Genomic DNA, 15,704 nt, shown 5'->3' on the forward strand with positions numbered 1-15,704 from the left:
CCGTGTCCCTCGACTGTGATACATCCCAGCACCGTACTTTAGTGACGAAAGTAGAGCTTGTCGAGTAGCGGACCAGAAGACAGGTTCCAACACATGCTATGAGATGAAGCTCCAGACGTATTGCTTGAGGTCCAAGGGAGCTCTACAGAGCGGTTACTGTTTACTGTATACAGTCCAGACGTACGGTGTGCTGAAAGGCATTACATCAGTACATACATCATTTACAGACTAGTACTTCTAGTTTATGATAGTAAAAGCCAAGATCGCTCGATGTGATAGTTTATTTTATCACCAGACTCGAAAATAAGTACCTGTCATCCTGAGAGTCTCAGATCTCCCAGAAACATAATTATACATGATTCTGTCGACGTTCTGAGAACACGCTGAATTACAATAACACTTCCGCATTTGTTTGTAAAATACATAAAGCAAACCGGTATATAGCTTTATTATTATATTTGGAGAAATTTTGCAGTATATCGATGATACGCTTTGTAATTATGTTTGTGGGAGATCTGAGGATGGCGGATGGCTACTGTCAAAAACTGGTCTTGAAATAAACTATTTCAAATGAAGCGATCTTAGCTTCCGATATTATAAATTAAAATATCAGATCGCCCCAAAAAACATGTGTGAATTATATAACAACTATAGAAGAGACATTTAATAATTAATACAGTACTTTCTTTCTGAAAACAGTTTTTCTACTCTTGATCTCAATGCACCATATTATTCTTCCCTCTTTTGGCTACAAAAATCATAGTGTTTAACATAATTTCTTTCAGTATGGTGACCTCATGCCACCTCATTGGAAGGGCCTATATGCACTCATGGTACCACAGCCGACGTCTTCCTCCATCAGTAACCTCCCCATCATCCACATACCGCTTCACGCAGAGTCCCAGAGTGCATCCCATATTGAGCCAAACACATGGAATTTGGAAGGTACAAGATCTGCACTGGAGGGTGTATGAGAAGAAACAGCCACGTTTTGTGAGTTCCTCTTGGTTGCGCGGCCATTTTGAGTCCTTGTATTGTTACGGAGGAGGAGAATATCGTTTCCATTTTCGAGACGATGAACATCCGGATGTTTCTTTAATTTCCTGTCGGTAGCACAAAACGTTTCAGAGCTGAACGTGGGAAAATGAAGGGGGACATCAAACAGAATAACCGGTTCAGAGTGCCAGAAGACCGTCGCCATCAATTTACCCACTGCGGGTGCTGCTTTGAACTTTTTCTTCGGAGGAGAGGTGATTTACTGCCCCTCCATGGATTCCTGTTTCGTTTCCAGATCGAATGGAAGGAGATTCGCCTGTGTTAGTCTCATAACGGTCAAAAAAGTTCTGCACAGATGGTCCTTCATTGATCTTTATGGTTTTCTGTTTGGCAGCGAGGCAATTGGTGGCGCAACACCTTCGAGTATCCCAACTGGTGGATGAGAGTTCCAGCACTACCAACAGATGCGTCCAGTTGTGTGGCGAGGTGTTTGATTGTGGCCTGTCAATCTCCTCGAATGAGAGTATCCACCCATGCCAGCAATGCAAGAGTCACGGCTGTGTGCTTCTAGCCGGCTAGTGGGAGATCGGACATTGTTGCGATGATGACAGCCGACACGCCCAACGACTCACCACGCTTTTGTTCACTGGCAGGTCTCCATAGACATCTGTAAGCAATGCTGACATTCCAGTAAAAGAAACCCACTGACAGTATACTGCTTGAAATGCACCTACGTTATGGCCAATGTTTTGATGGCTGTTTATACCTCTGCGACCTATAGCAACTACACGAAACTATAGGAGCGGGAGTGGTAATGTTCCACAATGTTCCACAATAAATTCTGCATTTTTTCAAGGGAAACTGACTGTAAAAAATATGTTGCATTGCTTACTGAACGGCCCTCGTAGTATTACAAGATGTTTGTTTTGAGGCTGGTTAGTGCCTCCGAATATATGTGGCAAGAGCAACCCGTTAATGTCTTATTTCCCCTGGGCAGCAGGTCAGGTGTTGAAGACGCATCGACGCGATACGAGTTATCTACATAACTGGCGATGTCCGTTTGATGGTGTAGTTACTGCAAGCAGATAACATCAAGTTGTGAAGTTTGTTACGTGTTTGGGGGAAGACTGTGTGATGCAGAGAAAAAACCTCACACTTTGATGTGTGGACATTTTAAGGTATCACATAGAACATTATCTGGACTTATACCTGTTAAACCCTGTATATAAAAGGTGTCGTCGATACTAACGAAAGTTTTACGAGGCTGTTTGCAGACGATGCTGGTTGTCTATGGAAAGGCTGCATCAACAAGAAACTTTAATTAATGCAGGAAGACCTGCAACGGATTGAAGATTGGTGTAGCTGACTCTGATCGCACAGAAATGTAATTCGTAATTCCAGATATCCATTACTTTTCTATTGCACCTCTGGCGATAAATCGCTGATACAGGAAGAAATGGAAAATACTTGAGAATAGCGAGCAGATGACAAGCTGAGGTCTGTTGGGCCAACGTGAAGAGAACGTTAACTCATCCGTGAAAGTAGTGGCTTTCAAAACATTGTAATTATCATTTTCTGTGTATCGTTCATCAATATTCGAAATGGCTCTAAGCACTGTGTAACTTAACATCTGAGATCATCGGTCCCCTAGACTATAACTACTTAAACCTAACTAACCTATGACATCACACATCCATGCTCGAGGGAGGATTCGAACCAGCGACCGTAGCAGGCCCATGGTTCTGGACTGAAGGGCCTATAAGCTCTCGACAGAATCGGCCGGCCATCAATATTCTATCGCTACCAGTTGCTTGAAAAGAGAAAGAAGATACAGTGAAGAGCAACACGTTTTGTTGGCAAGCGCAATATTTAACTGAAATACTTAGCAAACTGAAGTGGCAGGCATTATATAAGAGTCGTCGTGTGTCAGAGAGGTTTTCTGTTGAAATTCTGACGGCGTACATCCCAAGAATCGTCGTGCGCCATAAAATAGAAGCGTCACAAAAATACGAAAAATTTAGAGTAATTAGGTTTGCCGAAAGGGGTTCTTCCCATGCAGAATTCGAGAATGGAACAAAGAAAGAGTGAAGTGATAATGTACCACAAGTACCCTCCGCCACACACGATAAAGTGGCTTACAGAGTATAGATGTAGCGGCAGATAGTTCGTTCAAGTTTCTCTGAATTTCCCGCGTCACCCAAAGAGCAGACGAATGGTAAGGTGACGTGGACCCAGAACGCCACTGGCACGTAGTTTGTTTAACGAATGTTACCTGGCGATGTCTAAAATTACCTTCCATACTTCAACTGTAGTATAAAATATATAAAACATAGAGTGAATCATCAAGTGATAAAAGTCACATATATAAGAATAATTCTATTAACTGAGAATATTCTCTGTATTGATTGGTTAACTAATTTCAATAATACATAATTCAACACACTACACCGTTCTACTTTTACAGATTCAGCTGATCACAAAACAATCCCAACAGTCCGATAGTAGAGGAAGGTGGGGGAATTACACGCATGTGGGTAATCCCACGCAGGCTGATTTACGCAGTTTGAATGGCGCAAACTGTTCCCAGTTGGTGCTGCACCCTGCCAGCCATTTTCCAGTGGCATTGTTGGAGCAGTGAAGTGTTGTTTATTTTCGGCGTGTCTCATGTAATTTTGGTCAGCTGTATTTTGCAAGGTATGGGCTACTATAAGGTGCTTTAATGTAATTCTTGCGTATCAACTACTAACCCTAGATGAAACCTTTAATTTAATTGTAGATTTGTCCCGCTATCTGAATTAGGTGCCGAGCTATGCTTAGGTTAGTCATCGAACTTACAGTGGGGTAATGCCACGCAGCTGTTGAAGTGCGTGGTATTCCCCCTTGTAGGTTATATTTTCAATGCTAACGAGTTTTTTTTTTTTTTAATTTCAGATGAGTAGATATTATAAAAGAAAAACCCAGAAAGCAAAATGGACGCAAGCGGAATTTTGTGAGGCCCTTAATGCCATCAAATCTGGAAGAAAAATAAGAGAAGTATCAGGAGCTATCGGGATTCATGAAGCTACTGTGGGAACGAGAATGAACGTTAAAAATACCGAGGGTCCAAAACTTGGAAGAAACTCAACATTTTCGAAAGAACAGGAAAATGAGATTAGGGACCATGTTATTATAATGGTCAAGCTGTTCTATGGCATTACTTACATCCAGCTGCGAAAGATTGCATTTGAGTGTGCAGAGGCTAACAACACTGCAAACAATTTTGATGAGTCATATAGGTTAGCTGGAAAGGATTGGCTAGCTCTATTTTTAAGAAGAAACCCAAGTATTAGCATGAGAAAACCTGAAGCAACTAGCATTAACAGAATACTGGCATTTAATGAAGAAGAGGTTAATGCATAATAAAAAAAAAAATAGAACATGTCTTTGAAAAATATAAATTTAAAGAGGGGCGAGTGTTCAACGTCGATGAAGCGGGCATAAATACTGTACAAAAGCCCGAGAGAATTTTGGCTCCTAAAGGTGTTAAACTAATAGGTGGGGCTACGTCTTGGGAAAGGGGGAAAAACGTGACTGTGATATGTTGTTTCAGTGCTGCTAGTACCTACATCCCCCCTAAGTTTATCTTACCCAGGAAGAGGATGTCAAATAACTTAAGTAAAGGTGGACCACCTGGAGCAATATATGGTTGTTCCGTCAATGGCTGGTCCAATGAGTCATTATTTTTCGAATGGATCCAACATTTTCAGAACAATGTAAAATCAACTATTGATGACACTGTGCTGCTGATTTTAGATAATCACAGCAGCCACATTTCACATGATATTTTTGAATTTTGTAAGAAACATTCTATTGTCATGGTAACCATACCTCCACACACTTCTCACAAGCTTCAACCACTAGATGTTACATTCTTTTCTTCTTTGAAATTAGCCTTCAATCGTGAATGTGACATGTATATGAAGTCACAGGCGTATCAGCAAATTACATCATATGAGTTAGCAGAACTTTTTAATAAGGCATAAATTATGGACAAAGGGCAGTCAGGGTTTAAGGCATGTGGGACTCGCCCTTTCAATCCAAACAAATTTCAGCATGACGACTTACAACAATGTGAGATCTTCAGAGATGTTGTCCTTGAAGATGAAGAGGTTCCGAACGCAACAAATGGAAGTGAAGTGGTTGTATCTACAAACGAGCCACATATCCCCAAAAGGAGTCAAGAACAGAGTCCTGGATCTTCAGCAGAAGATGTTACACTTCTAGTAGGCCTAGAAGAGGTCACAACAACATCAACTACAAGTGAATGTGTCAAGCACGTTAGTATATTTGACATATCTCTTGTTCCAAAACAAAAACAAGTTCTTCCTAAGACGAAACAAGCCAAGGGAAAGCCTAAGGGAAAGTCAATGATTCTTACAGAAACTCCAGAGAAGAATAAATTTCTAACAAAGTTACCAATAAAGAAACAAAAAGAAGTCATGAAAAAGAAAGCTGAAAGAAACAAGAAAGGAAATCTTAAGAATAAAGCAGATAAGTGCAGAAAACTGCAACCTAAAATCTCGAAGAAGAAACAGACATTATATAAAAAGAAACACCCCCAGCGAGGATGACCTAAATCTGGACTTGCAGAACATTTGTGATGACGATGAAATGGATGATACTGATCCATTGGCGATTTCAGAATATCTGTTTAGTTTGTGGAGAGATTGGGAAAGATGGAGAACTATGGTACCGATGTATTTCTTGTAGCAGATGGAGTCATGAAGAATGTAGTGGCTGGAACACTCCAAATGGTTACAAGTGCTATCTTTGCTGTATGAGAAAATGAACTCTTTTCACATCAATATAAATGTAAAAAACGAAAATTGTAAGAGATGTTTGTAGAATTTCATTATTTCGTTCTTAAATATACTCTTTACTATTTGTAGTAACTAATAAGCAAATAAAAGTAGCAAATATTGTACATTTTTATGGTTTGTTTGTATTATGTGTTATTACCCAGTACTTTGCTTGTCATTGCCCTCAGGGGTGGGAATACCACACATTTGCAATTTTTCTTATTTTAATGTTCAAAATTAAGGTACTGTTTATAACTACTTACAGACGATTGGAATATGTGGAGAAATGTCTATTGTATGGTATGTACCTATTTTCGTAGGTTTTAATGACGTAACCAATGGTTCACATCGATTCTTCCTTAGGTGCGTGTATTTCCCCCTGAACAGTGGACTTCCTTATTCTTCCCTTATACATCAGGCTTTGAACAAGAAATGAAGTACAGGCTTCTACATACAAAGGCTTTGAACAAGAAATGAAGTACAAGCTTCTACATACAAAGACGTGGTGCCTGCGAATCCTTAATGTGAAAATCGTTGAAGCTCCTTAAATGAAACAAATGTTATGAACACTGGACTTCCTTATTCTTCCCTTATACATGCTTGCAACGCTCTGCCACTATCGGTCTCCAAATTGTAGCGAGTTGAACGGCGCTGTGCTCAGAAATAGCCTGCTGTAATCGAACATCGAATACCAAGAGTTCGTTGAAACAAGAGTAACCTCTCTTTCACATCAACCGCTGCGACTTCTGCACCAATTTGACGCCTTGGGTTCTCTGTCATCGATCATCCCGCATACAGTCCCCACTTGGCCCCATCCGATTTTCATCTGTTCCCATAACTTTAAGAAAACCTTCGACATCCCCGCTTTGTGTAGTGACGAAGCGGTGCAAGCAGAGATGATGTGACTCGATGAACAAACCAAACATTCTACAGTGACGGTATCAAAAAACTGATCTCTCTTTGGGAGGGTGACTATTTAAGAAATAAATGTATAGACACGAAGAACAAAGATGTAAAATATTAATAACATTTTATTTAAAAATATATAAGAATATTCTCATGAGAAATCCTCAAGCACTGCTTTTCAGCACGCTCTCGTACGAATTACAGATGCCTTCTATTATTTTTATCTCACTTTAATCTTCCAATAAATTCTATCCCCACTCACCACGGTTAATTACAAAACTACTAAGCGTCTATATCGATGATTTAGAGGTTGTAGGCATATAACATGTAACTAACGACAGCAGTCGAGAATGGCACCCTGCTCTTTGCAATCCAAGTGGCAGACAGAGTGAAGACAACACACTGAAATCTCGTACGTAGAATTACATAAATGAGAAATGTAATTCAAGAAATGAAATGCTAAATGGGACCTATTAGCTGAAGTGCTTCAAGGACCAATCACTTGATGCAAATGTATTTACGGGAACAGAAAACAGAGAAATATGATACACATTTCACTCACTCCGATACGACCAAAATAGTTGTGCGAAGCGAGAAGCAACTAGAGTCGTTTGGAAGTACTTGCGCGATGACAGACGCCGAGCCGAGTGGATGCACCAGTAGCGATGACAGTAGCAGCATTTGCCTGATACACAGTAATTTCGTTTTTTTTTTCACGTGCTATCTATACCTGTGTATTTTACTATGTGGACTAGTGGTTTCCAAAGTAAGCAAAGTTTCTGTTTTTGCGTAAATCTTGGTGCATATCCCTGTGTAACGTGTCATAGTACAGCAATTTTCCCCCCGCTACCAGCTCCACGTCACGCCGCTAAGTTCAAACCTCGTGCTGGTATAGGGCAAATAGTTTCGATCATTGCATTCTAGTTAGCGTACGTATTTCGTGCAGAGGCTTTATCGGTAAGCAGAGTTTCTAGTAACAGGCAGCTGTAGATACGTCCACTTCAGTAGATACATTATTTTCTGTTCAAGTGCTTGCCGTCTCTGGGTGCAGCGAGAAATCTTGACAGCAGTTTTTAGTGTTTCTTTATCCTTCTCTTTATTATTTACATACATTCCACTCTTAGTGGCGCCATTTGATATCTTATATCTGTTTCTTACACACTGCGGTATGGTTAGTTAATGTGATTTTTGTGAGTGGACACAAGGAAAATTGGCTCCTGTCGGTAAACAGCTGCAAGCTGCGTTGGCCACCGTCGTTACGTTTCTGGCTAATGGTCAAAGTTGCGGCGACATCGGAACGCTTGTGACGAGACCTGCGAGCCCTTTGGTGCCGTCCGAATCTCCTGTTGACCTGGGTGTCGCTGCATCTTCTGATGCGCAACGTCTGCCCAGTCGGTCCTCATTCGAGGGCGGTTGGCAGACGGTTTTTCGTTAGCTGGACGGAAGGTGAATGAGAGAGCAGGTCGCATGGCTGGCTCCCAATGTCTCAGCAATGGGTACGAGGTGCTCGCCAGTGTTGATAACAACTCTGAGCCATTACGGGATGCTTCTCATGTTGGAACAGCGACCAGTGCATTTGGTAGTTCGGCTTGTGATTTGGAGCTCCAGTGTTAGGCGGGTGATGGAGCCCCTCAGGTAAATAGCAGGCAAGGCGGGAAAGAACGTCAGTTTGAACTCGATATGTTTGCTGGTGAGCCACGACGGAGATCTAAAGCGGGTCCTGGCGGCAGCTTTCGAGCGTACTGGATGCAACCGGCTGCATTTAGTGGCATATGTGGGCATGAATGACGGCTGCCGCTTGGGTTCTGAGGACATCCTCGACTCCTTTCGTTGGATGGCTGTTTTGAAGGTGGCAGCTAGGTGTGGGCTACGCTGTCTATCTGTAGCATCGTACTCAGGGATGTTCATGGTCCTCTGGTTTCGACACGGTGGAAGGTCTAACCCCTATGTTCACACGCCTCTGCGAAGGAATCAGATGCGAATTTCTCGACCACCGCTATTGGGTGCAGAATTGTAGGGTTCCCCTCAATAGGTTACGGGTGAACTACACGCAGGAATGGGCTACTAGGGCAGCGGAGTACATGCTGCCTGCACATGGGTCTTCTTTAGGTTCGATGAGCCCTCTATCAAAACGGTCCTTGGGGTGAGGGCATCCTCTGCTCATTTCGGCGGATGGTAGGAAGATATTTTTGCTTGGTGAGAAAGACAGGATACAAATTTCAGAGAACCTGAAAAGTCAGCATAAAATGTTCGGTGATAAATATGGAGATGTGGAGAACAAATGGAAAACATTCAAAGGCATCCTGCAATATGCCCTAGACAGTATGTTTCGAGTAAGGTTAAGGGATGGGACGGACCCACCGTGATTTAAAAGCAGTGTTAGAAAAGTGCTACGCAAACAAAGAGAGATTCATCTCATATTCAAAGGAAGTAAAAACCCTGCCGAGAAACAAAAGCTGAATAAAGCGAAGACGAGCGTAAGGAGAGCAATTAGAGAAGCGTTCATTGACTTTAAAAGTAAAACTTCGTCAGCCCATCTGAATAAAAATACTAAGAGGTTTTGGTCGTACGTAGAATCATGTATTCATTGACTCAATGACTACACTGGTACCGAAATGGGAGATGACAGAGAAAAGGCTGAAATACGGAATTTCGGCTTTTGAAGTTGTTTCACCGCGGAAGGTAGTAAAACGAACCCTCCTTTCAATCGTAGTAGGAACTTAGAAATGACAGATATTGAGGTAAGCGGTTGCGGAATAGAAAATCAACTACAATCGCTTAGTAGCGTTAAGGGGTCAGTACCAGACGAGATACCTACTAGAGTCTACAAAGATCATGCGAAAGAACTTATTCCGCTTCTGGTAGTAAATTATCGTAGATCGCTTGAGCATCGAGTGATGCCTAGCGACTGGAAGGAAGTGCAGTTCATTCGCGTTTTTAAGAAGGATCTTAGGACAGATGCACACAATTAAATAACTATACCGTTCACGTCAATATGTTGTAGAATAATGGAACATGTTTTATACTTAAGAATTACGACGTTTTCAGTGAATGAAAATCTCCTCTGTGAAAATGATCAAGGATTCCAGAAACAGGGCTGCTCCGAAACTCATCTCGCTTTGTTCCTCCATGAGATCCACAGTGCCGTACACAATGTGGTTCTGGTTAATGTCGGGTTCCTTGACTTCAGGAAGGCATTTGAGACCGTCCCGCACTGCCATTTAGTGAAAAATAATAGATTATCGAGCATAGGAGCAGATTTGCGACTGGATTCTAGACTCCCTTGCAGATAGAACTCAACATATCACTCTTAAAGGAACAAAATCCACAGATGAGAGGTAATGCCAGGAGTATCCAAAAGAAGGGTGATACAACCGTTACCGTTTACAGTGTACATGAATGATCTAATAGAGAGCGTTGGATTCTCTTTAAGGCTGTTCGCAGATGATGCGGTAGTCTATAACAAAGTAGCAATGCCAGAAGATAATAACGATAAGCAGAATAACCTCCAGTGTACTGATGGTCCGAGCAATCTCAGGATGTTGACACCGAATGTGACTAACTGTAACATACTGTACATACATAGAAAAAGAAATTCCTACTGTACGCCTACACACGAAACAGTGTGCTCTGTAGCGACGTTAAATGGAATTACCACATAAAACAAACAGTGGGAGAAGCAAATGCCAGGCTCAGATTCATAGGCAGAATCTTAAGAAAATGTAATTCATCCACGAAGGATGTAGCTTATAAGCCGCTTGTTCGACCGATTCTTGAGTACTGTTCACCTGTCTGGGGTCCCTACCAGGTAGGAGTGATGAAAGAGACAAGATCCAACGAAGACCGGTGTGTTTCGTCAAGGCATCGCTTAACCAGCGCTAGAGCGCAATGCAGATTCTGAAGGAAGTCAAGTAGCAGATGTTACAAAAGAGGCGTTTTGCATCACGGAGAGATAAACTATTGAAATCTCTAGAAAGCACTTTCTGCGAAGAGTTGGACAACGTATTAGTTTCCCCCGCATACGTCTCACGTAGTGACCACAGGGAGAAAATTCCAGGAATTAGGGCCAGTACTGAGGCTTACGGATAATAATTCTTTCCACGCCGTAATACCTTGTGGAACAGGGTTGGAGGGCTCAGCTAATGGTACAAAAAGTAACCTCCGCCATACACCATTAGGTGGTTTGCGGAGTATGACGTACATGTACAAGAGAGTCGACATGTATTTCACGAGCTTACCTGTTCCGCTTCATGACGCTGTGTTCCCACCACTAGCATACGACTCAGTGTGAGCACAGTGGCTCTTCTCAGCTTATCAGAGACAGCTCAGATGAGAGTTCAACAGGCGCCTAGCAGGTCACAGTTCAAGTCTTAATCTCGTGAAATACTGATAGCACTATATATACACAGTACTGCTCGTGTACTAAATGGAACACACTGCATAAAATTCCAGACGTCTCGCTGGATAACAAGAAGCCAACACTAAGATATGCTGATGTTCAGATTACTTCCTTTTGTCTTTGGGAAAACATCTAATTCAGCTAACCTAAAGACAAGGCTATTGTTATATTAAACATATATTCACTTATCTTCTTATGGTACTACCAGCACACCCTTGATTCTTTGAAAAATAGCAGTGATATGTACGAAGCAATGTCAAATTGATAATTACTTTACAAATCAATTCATGGGTTAAATATTTGAGATGAAGCCGATAAGTAAGATAGAGTTTATGAAAGGTTTGATATTACACTTAAAACTTCTTTGAAGCAGCTATATGCTGTCATTAAAATTATTTGGGCAAGGACGGTTCTGCCCCATTCTGCATTGGTGCCAGATGTATCCAAGATGGCGGCGAAGACGTCATCCACGATGATGGCGTGTACATTTGGCAACAGCGCATGACGCCATCCAAGATGACGGCTGTGACATCATTCAAGATGGCGGATTTTGGCGGCAAGATAGGTCATTTCGGCTACCTCCAATAACCTAACCCCTCTCCCCTCCCCTCCCCCTAGAAAAATCTCGGGAAGTTCAAATTGCAACAGGATAATGCATGACAGCACGGTTATCTCTACTAACCTAGGAAAAATCGCGGGAAAATACGTGACCTGGGCTACCAACACTAACCTAAGTCATCCAACCGCCACCTCTTCCCAGGAACTGGCGCCAAGTTTGAATTTTGGTGGTAAAGAAAGGTCAATTCTCTAATAAGCTAAGAAAATGGGGTGAAAGAAAGGACACTTGGACTCCCTTCACTAATCTAAGTCACCTGACCACCACTTCGTCCTAGGAACTGGCATACAAGTTTGAATTTTGGATGTAAAGAAAGGTCACTTGGGGTTTCTGTACCAACCTAAGAAAATTGCAGGAATCAAAGCTCACCTCCACTAACCTAAGTCACCTGACCACCACCTTTTCCTAGGGACTGGTGGGGAAAGGACTCAGCCTGAACTGGGCTGCTGGAGAGACGAAGGAGTGTACTTTATTTCTTTTGGAACAATTTATTTAGAGATGGAGTATTATTATCACAGAGATACAGAAGACGCGCTTTCACATGTCACACAGCATACAGACCTGCAAAATACTCCTAAATAACTCATGTATAATGCTCTACACATGTGCTTGCTGATTGTAAAGTGTCAAAATAATGCATTGCACAGCCTAAAGACAGGCAAACCACTTGTAAATAATGCAATACATTTACGTCCAGAGAGCCAAACAACTCGTAATTTGTCAAAATAATAATCCATCTAAAATACTCTACAAACATGCTTGCTAATCGTCAACTGTCGAAATCATGCACCAGTCTTTATTTAACCAATTAGAGGCAGCACCAGCATCAGTGTGTTCACTATGAGGTCCACACTCCAACTGACCTAGTACACAGTACCACCACCAGAGGGTGCTGTTGTCTATTTTGTTATGTAATCCAAGATGGTGGGGGGAGAAATGATGGGAAAAGGACTCTGCCTGTGCTGGACATGAGTCTTTATTTTGCAGGTAGCCACTCCACCACGAGATTTAGAGTCCAACTGACCTAGTATACAGTACTCCCACCAGAGGGTACTGTCATCCCTCCTGTGACATAATCGAAGATGGTCTGGAGGGGGAAAATGGCGCAAAAATGTCTCAGCCTGCGCTGGGCTGCTTGGGAGAGTAAGGAAGGAGTGTACTCTATTTATTTTGGAACATTTTATTTACGAATTGATCATATTTATCACACTGACACAAAAAACAGTCGCCCTTACGTGCTTGGGGCTACAATACACAGTCTGCAGACCTGTAAACTACTTCTAAATAACGCTCTCCAGACAAGCAAATAACTAATCATTTAACGAAATGCAAACTCATCCTAAATAATGCAATAGACTGATGTGCAGACACGAAATCAACTCACAAACTGTCCAAATAACACATAGCACAGCCTATAGACCCGCTCGCAAAATAATGCAGCAGACATGCAATCAATGTGGGCAAGCAATCTCCAATTCCCAGTGCCCACTAGACCGCACAGGTGGCTACAGGCAGCCCCAACGAAGTGATACATCTGTTAGCTGTCAAAACACACACAGCTGGCCCCAAGCTTGAGGTGGCGACATCCCTTTCATACTTGATACCTGGGAAATTCCTCTCCAAATATGTGTTCATCTAGGCACCGTTGCTGATGCGACCGTGTGAGAGCACAGATGCTCAAGTGGTGCGTGTGCAATCATAGCCGGGACCGGCTGCCGGTCACAGGTGAAGGTTGTTTCTGTTTTCGAGTATAGAGTCAGTGTTACACAAGAATTCCAAGGCACACTCACACTGGTCTCATATGCGAGACGCCTCTGGGCAGCACGTATTTTCCCTTCGACGACAGAGTAGCACAGGGCTCGTTGTTCATAGCGCAACATGAGAGATGCGTCTAACTGTACTTAACTGCCCAGCGTGACTGACTCAACGCTGTTAAGTTCGTGTGCTTAGCTACAAACCGTCACAAGCGCATCTAACAAGGTTCTCAGACTTATACTGATGTCACATGACTATGTAAAAATAAGAACTGAGTTGACCTCACAGAAATAGTTCACGCTCTCCTTCTTGATGTCTCAGCTGTATGCAAGGAAATTCTTGCCCGAACAGAACCTGTTCACCACAATAGCGCAGAATAACGTCGAATACAGTCTTCGTCGTCGATCTAATGTGGTAATCCGTCCATCACATGTTACCCTTCCTGCTTTCTACACACACAATCGTTTCCTCCGCTACGTAAAGGCTCCTATACCCCAGAAAAAAGGATGTGAATGAATCGAGCATTATGATTGGTTCTTATCGAATTTACTCACCAAATTACTGATGCCACCAGTATCGAAGCACCATCTGCAGACGAGACTTTCAGCAGTTATTTTACACTGATCGCCATATTGCACTGGAAATTAAATGTTACAAACTACTATACATATCGTCAAATACAGAAAGACTCTTAGTCGTTTTCACTGCTCCCCCACCAAGGACAGGAGCTTGAATATTAGAACTAGAAACCAACCTGCAACCATCAATATATCGCTGCATACCTACATAACATCAAATACGGAAAGACCCCACTCAATTACACTGCTCTCGCACTGAGAACAGCAACTTGAATATTAGTGCGCGAAACTGATCTCCAACCCAGCAATATATCACCATGTACCATGTCGATGTACTAAACATACAATTCGTATCCTGCGCCAAGCAAAATCATTCTTTTTACATCATTTCTACGTATACCATGAAGACGGACAGTACCGTATATATACTCCTCTCAGCACTAGATATTTTCCTGCACCCAGTGATAACAAGTCATCCACCCCAACGCATGACCAGAGCACCCTCAGCGGACTGAAGTCGCTCTCAGAGTTGTTCTACAAATTCTTGATCGTTTCCCCTTGGCACAAACACATTACTGTTTCTTCTGGTCGCGCGGGATTAGTCGAGCGGTCTAAGGCGCTGCAGTCATGGACTGTGTGGCTGGTCCCAGCGGAGGTTTGAGTCCTCCCTCGGGCATGGGTGTGTGTGTTTGTCCTTAGGATAATTTAGGTTAAGTAGTGTGTAAGCTTAGGGACTGATGGCCTTAGCAGTTAAGTCCCATAAGATTTCACACACATTTTTGTTTCTTCTCCGAACCTGCTTCCTTGTTTGCTCGCTTTTCTGCACACATCTCCAGACTTGGAGATCACAAGAACGTATGTACTCTTTCGCATGGTTCACCATAACATTAGACCATTTTCTCGGTACTTCTCGACATCGAGCACAAGGCAGCATCCTACCGATCGTTAGCCCAACGTAATTCCCAAGATATAGACTGGAAATTATTTCTCTACAAACTCGAAACTTTAGCTATGTGGGGCGTGCTGCAAACCACTGACTAACTAGAAACTTCTCATGTCTGCAAAGACATTTACTCGGCAACGCGAAACAAATAGAGGAAACTGATATTTCCACTCTTGAATACCAATGTGGGTGATGTAGTAGATTCCAAATAATCCCTATAATTTACAAGGTAAACTAAAGTGTTTCTGATGTCTAGAGAACCAGCAAATATGTTTTCCACACGCTAGATGCACACACCACAATCGATCTTCTCTCAACTAAACAAAGTTGTGAAAAGTGCAGAAGCAGTCACCCGAACAAATTACATGGCCGAGAATAACGATCCAGTGCAAACGCACCTCCATTTTCAATATTCTCAAATTTCCACGCAATCACGAAAGCTATCCAACACATACTATGTATTACTTTGGAATTTGGTCGTCTGGAGGGCAACACAGTTAATTCATCTACATTCCTACACTCCAACAGGCATCTCCAGTCTGACAGCTCCTACCATAAATGGGAAATGTGAATCCCCCCAGCACAGGTCACTGGCGCTGCAGGCCAAGCACGTATGTTTATCCTGAGAAATCGGTCACATATATATTTCTTCCTTGTACTTACAACTAAATGT

The sequence above is a fragment of the Schistocerca americana genome, chromosome 5 (assembly GCF_021461395.2).
Source record: "Schistocerca americana isolate TAMUIC-IGC-003095 chromosome 5, iqSchAmer2.1, whole genome shotgun sequence".
Taxonomy (NCBI): Eukaryota; Metazoa; Arthropoda; class Insecta; order Orthoptera; family Acrididae; genus Schistocerca; species Schistocerca americana.